General features: G+C 41.9%; 1 long non-coding RNA gene across 1 annotated transcript; it reads left to right on the top strand.

Moving 5' to 3' along the window:
• Nucleotides 1–521: 521 nt before the first annotated feature.
• On the top strand, nt 522–7,229 carry LOC116530989. The gene is made up of 3 exons (XR_004260209.1): nt 522–589; nt 5,237–5,241; nt 7,151–7,229. It is a non-coding gene; the product is annotated as an uncharacterized LOC116530989 (long non-coding RNA).

The following is a 7,229-nucleotide window of genomic DNA, read 5'->3' as shown; positions in this document are numbered from 1 at the left end:
TCTATAAAGATAATCTAGAACTCATACCTTTACAAGAAGAACTCGACAACAAACAGGTTAATGATTTTTAGCAACTTAAAGACTATTTAAGGTTAGTTACTGCCTAAGAAAAATTGAAGTGCCCTGAAATCAGAGTTCACATAAGAACCTACCTCATGACAAGTTTCCCCAAATTTAATAGAACTAAAAATTGACATTATTACCAACAACAAATCGTGAAACTGCAATAACTTTTCTAAGCTTCCAATAATAAAAAATAAATGTTGACTAACTTTGCTTGAAGGGAATAGCACATTATTCATTCTCATCCTGTCAAATGACAAGGCAATAAAAAATGTAAAACTAAAAATATAGGAAAAACATAGCGATGGTTCAGGTAGTTAATTTAAAATATCATTTTACTGAATTTCTAAAATATTTGTGGTATTTATCTTTTTTAAAATCTCTAATTTGTTGTTATTGATTTTCTTATTCTAAGTAAATATTTACTTTGGTTTCCCCACCCCCAGTCCGATTCCTGCCCTGCCTCAGTCACTCAAAGAATTGGAGAATGTATTGAAAAAAAGCGACAGTAGAAATAGAAACCCCAGTTAGAAGGATAATAATTTTTTTTTCCCATTTATTTATTTTATTGCATTTTAGGTTTTGGGGTACATGTGAAGAACATGCAAAATTGTTGCATAGGAACACACGTGGCAGTGTGATTTGCTGCCTTCCTCTCCATCACCTACATCTGGCATTTCTCCCCTTGCTATCTCTCCCCAACTTCCCACCCCCCACTGTCCCTCCCCTATTTCCCCCCAACTGGCCCCAGTGTGTAGTGCTCCCCTCCCTGTGTCCATGTGTTCTCATTGTTCAACACGCGCCTATGAGTGAGAACATGCGGTGTTTGATCTTCTGCTCTTGTGTCAGTTTGCTGAGAATGATGGTTTCCAGGTTCATCCATGTCCCTACAAAGGACCCAAACTCATCGTTTTTGATGGCTGCATAATATTCCATGGTGTATATGTGCCACATTTTCCCTATCCAGTCTATCGGCGATGGGCATTTGGGTTGGTTCCAGGTCTTTGCTATTATTGTAAATAGTGCTGCAATGAACATTCGTGTGCACGTGTCCTTATAGTAGGACGATTTATAATCCTTTGGATATATACCCAGTAATGGGATTGCTGGGTCAAATGGAATTCCTATTTCTAGGTTCTTGAGGAATCGCCACACTGTCTTCCACAATGGTTGAACTAATTTACACTCCCAACAACAGTGTAACAGTGTTCCTATTTCTCCACATCTTCTCCAGCATCTGTTGTCTCCAGATTTTTTAATGATCGCCATTCTAACTGGCTTGAGATGGTATCTCAATGTTGTTTTGATTTGCATTTCTCTGATGACCAGTGATGATGAGCATTTTTTCATATGTTTGTTGGCCTGATGTATGTCTTCTTTTGTAAAGTGTCTGTTCATATCCTTTGCCCATTTTTGAATGGGCTTGTTAGTTTTTTTCTTGTAAATCTGTTTTAGTTCTTTGTAAATTCTGGATATCAGCCCTTTGTCAGATAGGTAAACTGCAAAAAATTTTTCCCATTCTGTTGGTTGCCGATTCACTCTAATGATTGTTTCTTTTGCTGTGCAGAAGCTGTGGAGTTTGATTAGGTCCCATTTGTCTATTTTGGCTTTTGTTGTCAATGCTTTTGGTGTTTTGGCCATGAAGTCTTTGCCTACACCTATGTCCTGAATGGTTTTGCCTAGATTTTCTTCTAGGGTTTTTATGGTGTTAGGTCTTATGTTTAAGTCTTTAATCCATCTGGAGTTAATTTTAGTGTAAGGTGTCAGGAAGGGGTTCAGTTTCTGCTTTCTGCACATGGCTAGCCAGCTTTCCCAACACCATTTATTGAACAGGGAATCCTTTCCCCATTGCTTGTTTTTGTCAGGTTTGTCAAAGATCAGATGGTTGTAGATATGTTGTGTTGCCTCCGAGACCTCTGTTCTGTTCCATTGGTCTATATCTCTGTTTTGGTACCAGTACCATGCTGTTTTGATTACTGTAGCCTTGTAGTATAGTTTGAAGTCCGGTAGTGTGATGCCCCCCGCTTTGTTCTTTTTGCTTAGAATTGACTTGGCTATGCAGGCTCTCTTTTGGTTCCATATGAAGTTTAAGGTGGTTTTTTCCAGTTCTGCGAAGAAGGTCATTGGTAGCTTGATGGGGATAGCGCTGAATCTGTAAATTACTTTGGGCAGTATGGCCATTTTCACGATATTGATTCTTCCTACCCATGAACATGGAATGTTTCTCCATCTGTTTGTGTCCTCTCTTATTTCGTTGAGCAGTGGCTTGTAGTTCTCCTTGAAGAGGTCCTTTACATTCCTTGTTAGTTGTATTCCTAGGTGTTTTATTCTCTTAGTGGCAATTGTGAATGGAAGTTTGTTCTTGATTTGGCTCTCTTTAAGTCTGTTATTGGTGTATAGGAATGCATGTGATTTTTGCACATTGATTTTGTATCCTGAGACTTTGCTGAACTTGCTTATCAGTTTCAGGAGGTTTGGGGCTGAGACGATGGGGTCTTCTAGATATACAATCATGTCGTCTGCAAATAGAGACAATTTGACTTCCTCCTTTCCTATTTGAATGCCCTTTATTTCTTTTTCTTGCCTGATTGCTCTGGCTAGAACTTCTAATACTATATTGAATAGCAGTGGTGAGAGAGGGCATCCTTGTCTGGTGCCACATTTCGGGGGGAATGCTTCCAGTTTTTGCCCTTCAGTATGATATTGGCTGTTGGTTTGTCATAAATAGCTTTTATTATTTTGAGATACGTTCCATCGATACCTAGCTTATTCAGTGTTTTTAGCATAAAGGGCTGTTGAATTTTGTCAAAGGCCTTCTCTGCATCAATTGAGATAATCATGTGGTTTTTGTCTTTGGTTCTGTTTATGTGGTGAATTATGTTTATAGACTTGCGTATGTTGAACCAGCCTTGCATCCCCGGGATGAAGCCTACTTGAACATGGTCAATAAGCTTTTTGATGTGCTGTTGCAATCGGCTTATCAGTATTTTATTGAAGATTTTTGCATCTATGTTCATCATGGATATTGGCCTGAAGTTTTCTTTTCTTGTTGAGTCTCTGCCGGGTTTTGGAATCAGGATGATGTTGGTGTCATAAAATGATTTTGGAAGAATTCCCTCTTTTTGTATTGTTTGGAATAGTTTCAGAAGAAATGGTACCAGCTCCTCTTTGTATGTCTGGTAGAATTCAGCTGTGAACCCATCTGGACCTGGGCTTTTTTTGGGTGGTAAGCTCTTAATTGCTGCCTCAACTTCAGACCTTGTTATGGGTCTGTTCAGGGTTTCGGCTTCTTCCTGGTTTAGGCTTGGCAGGAGGCAAGTGTCCAGGAATTTATCCATTTCTTCCAGGTTTATTAGTTTGTGTGCATAGAGTTGTTTGTAATAATCTCTGATGATGGTTTGAATTTCTGTGGAATCTGTGGTGATATCCCCTTTATCGTTTTTTATTGCATCAATTTGGTTATTCTCTCTTTTCTTTTTTATTAATCTGGCTAGTGGTCTATTTTGTTGATCTTTTCAAAAAACCAGCTCCTGGATTTATTGATTTTTTGAAGGGTTTTTTGTGTCTCTATCTCCTTCAGTTCTGCCCTGATCTTAGCTATTTCTTGTCTTCTGCTAGACTTTGAGTTTTTTTGATCTTGCTCCTCTAGCTCTTTCAGTTTTGACGATAGGGTGTCAATTTTTGATCTCTCCTTGCTTCTCATGTGGGCACTTATTGCTATATATTTTCCTCTAGAGACTGCTTTAAATGTGTCCCAGAGATTCTGGTATGTTGTGTCTTCATTCTCGTTGGTTTCGAAGAACATCTTTATTTCTGCCTTCATTTCATTGTTTATCCAGTCAACATTCAAGAGCAAGTTGTTCAGTTTCCATGAAGCTGTGCGGTTCTGAGTTAGTTTTTGAATTCTGAGTTCTAACTTGATTGCACTGTGATCTGAGAGACTGTTTGTTACGATTTCCATTCTTTTGCATTTGCTGAGGAGTGATTTACTCCCAATTATGTGGTCAATTTTAGAGTAGGTGTGATGTGGTGCTGAGAAGAATGTATATTCTGTGGATTTGGGGTGGAAAGTTCTGTAATTGTCTATTAGGTTTGCTTGGTCCAGGTCTGAGTTCAAGTCCTGGATATCCTTGTTAATTTTCTGTCTGGTTGATCTGTCTAATGTTGACAATGGGGTGTTAAAGTCTCCCACTATTATTGTGTGGGAGTCTATGTCTCTTTGTAAGTCATTAAGAACTTACCTTATGTATCTGGGTGCTCCTGTATTGGGTGTGTATATATTTAGGATCATTAGCTCTTCTTGTTGCATTGATCCTTTTACCATTATGTAATGTCCCTCTTTGTCTCTTATGATCTTTGTTGCTTTAAAGTCTAATTTATCAGAGATGAGAATTGCAACTCCTGCTTTTTTTTGCTCTCCATTTGCTTGGTAAATCTTCCTCCATCCCTTTATTTTGAGCCTTTGTGTGTCCTTGCATGTGAGATGGGTTTCCTGGATACAGCACGCCGATGGGTTTTGTCTTTTTATCCAATTTGCCAGTCTGTGTCTTTTGATTGGGGCATTTAGTCCATTTACATTTAGGGTTAATATTGTTATGTGTAAATTTGATACTGCCATTTTGGTGCTAGCTGGGTGTTTTGCCCTTTAGTTGAGCTGGTACTTGTTGTTCCTTTATATGTGTAGAGCCTCTTTCAGGAGCTCTTGTAGAGCTGGCCTGGTGGTGACGAAATCTCTGAGTACTTGCATGTTCCCAAAGGATTTTATTTTTCCTTCACTTATGAAGCTTAGTTTGGCTGGATAGGAGATTCTGGGTTGAAAGTTCTTTTCTTTAAGGATGTTGAATATTGGCCCCCATTCTCTTCTGGCTTGTAGGGTTTCTGCTGAGAGATCTGCTGTGAGTCTGATGGGATTCCCTTTATGGGTAACCCGACCTTTCTCTCTGGCTGCCCTTAGTATTTTCTCCTTCATTTCGACCCCGGTGAATCTGACGATTATGTGCCTTGGGGTTGCTCTTCTTGACGAATATCTTTGTGGTGGTCTCTGTATTTCCTGGACTTGAATGTTTGCCTGCCTTGCTAGGTTGGGGAAGTTTTCCTGGATAATATCCTGAAGAGTATTTTCCAGCTTGGATTCATTCTCTTCATCGCATTCGGGTACGCCTATCAAACATAGATTAGGTCTTTTCACATAGTCCCACATTTCTTGGAGACTTTGTTCATTCCTTTTTACCCTTTTTTCTCCAGTCTTGCCTTCCCGTTTTATTTCATTGAGTTGATCTTCGACCTCTGATATCCTTTCTTCTGCTTGGTCAATTCGGCTGTTGATACTTGTGCATGCTTCACGAAGTTCTCGTGTTGCGTTTTTCAGCTCCATCAATTCACTTATATTCCTTTCTATTTTGTCCATTCTCGTTAGCATTTCATCAAATCTTTTTTCAAGGTTCTTAGTTTCTTTGCATTTGGTTAGAACATGTTCTTTAAGTTCACAGAAGTTTCTTAGTACCCACCTTCTGAAGTCTGATTCTGTCATTTCATCACACTCGTTCTCCATCCAACGTTGTTCCCTTGCTGGTGAAGAGTTGTGATCCCTTTTAGGAGGAGAGGTGTTCTGGTTTCGGGTGTTTTCATCCTTTTTGCGCCGGTTTCTTCCCATCTTTAAGGATTTATCCACCTGTGGACTTTGTAGTTGCTGGCTTTCAGATTGGGTCTCAAATATTTCAGATTGACGTTCTGTTTGTTGATGATGAGGTTATTTCTGTTTCTTGGTTTTCCTTCTGACAGTCTGGCCCCCTCTGCTGTAGGTCTGCTGAGGTTCATTCCAGGCCCTGCTTGTCTGGGGTTCACCTGCAGCAGCTGCTGAACAGCAAGGGTTGTTACCAGTTTTCTTCTGCTGCTATCTTTGTCCCAGAAGGATACCCGCCTAGTGTCAATCTGATCTCTCTTTTATGAGGTGTCTTCTTGGATATATAGGGGTCAGGGAGCTGCTTGAGGAGACGGTCTCTTCTTTATAGGAGCTCAAATGGTGAGCTGTGAGCTCTGTTGTTGTTCATTCAGAGCTGCTGGGCAGGTACTTTTAGGTCTGCTGCAGCAGAACTCATAAACTGCTTTTTGTTCCCAGGTGCTCTGTCCCAGGGATTTAGGGCTTTATTTATGAGTTTCCGTTATGCTGCGGCCTTCTATTTTTTTTTTTTTTTTCCTTCAGACCTGCCCAGCCCAGCAAGGAGGCAGCCTAGTCACTGTCGGCCTATAGCAGCTTTGCTGGGCTGCTGTGGGCTCCGCCCCGCTGCTGAGTGAACTTCCCTGCAGTCCTGTTTATATGGGTGTAGTTAGAACTGCTTTGGCGATGGTGGCCCGTGTCTGTTGAGGCAGAGTGTCTCTGCTGTGGCGGGTTGCCTTGGCAACGGCGGGCTGCCTCAGCAATGGCGGGTTGCCTTGGCAACGGCAGGCTGCCTCGGTAATGGCGGACGCCCCTCCCCCACATAGCTGGACCGTCCCTGGTTCAGCTGCGCTTGCTGTGAAAGTCTCAGTCCAGAGTTTCTGGTTGCTGTTCTTTTGTGGGGGTGGGACCAGCCGAGCCTGATCGCCTGGCTCCCTGCCTCAGCTCATTTTTTAAGTTGGTGTTCCAGTCGCCTGTTGAAGAGGCGCCGGGGTCTGTTTGTTTTCCCCTGCGGCCACTCACTGCGCTGGCTTAAACAGCAGCACTGAGGTTTGTGGAGCTTTTTTTTTTTTTTTTGCCCTGGAATCTACTGTCCTGGTTCTCTGCTCAGTCCCCTTTGAACCAACGAATGGGCGACTTCCCGTGGCTCCAATCGCCAGCCAAAAGGGCACCCGGACCGGTGTATTTTGTATGGAGAACCGCGGCTCCGGGGCGCCAACAAAGCAGCCGCACGCGCGGGGCAAAGCAGTGGCGCTGGCCGGCACAGCCGCGCTGGCCGAAACAGCCGCGCTGGCGACCGTGGAGCTCCTCTGCCCGGGAATTTCCTAGTCTGTGGGCAATAAAAACGCGGCGTCCACTCACCCTCTGTGCTTTCACTGGGAGCTGCAATACTGAGCTGTTCCTAAACGGCCATCTTGGATCGTCCTCCAGAAGGATAATAATTTCTAATGTGTCTTACTACTTATAAGTAGAGGTTTTATTTACATTTATATTTTCCTATTTTATTTAA

Source organism: Sapajus apella, unplaced genomic scaffold (assembly GCF_009761245.1).
Source record: "Sapajus apella isolate SASKATOON/1434 unplaced genomic scaffold, GSC_monkey_1.0 scaffold3, whole genome shotgun sequence".
In the NCBI taxonomy this organism is placed as follows: Eukaryota; Metazoa; Chordata; class Mammalia; order Primates; family Cebidae; genus Sapajus; species Sapajus apella.
This window is presented reverse-complemented; position numbering and strand designations above follow the sequence as displayed.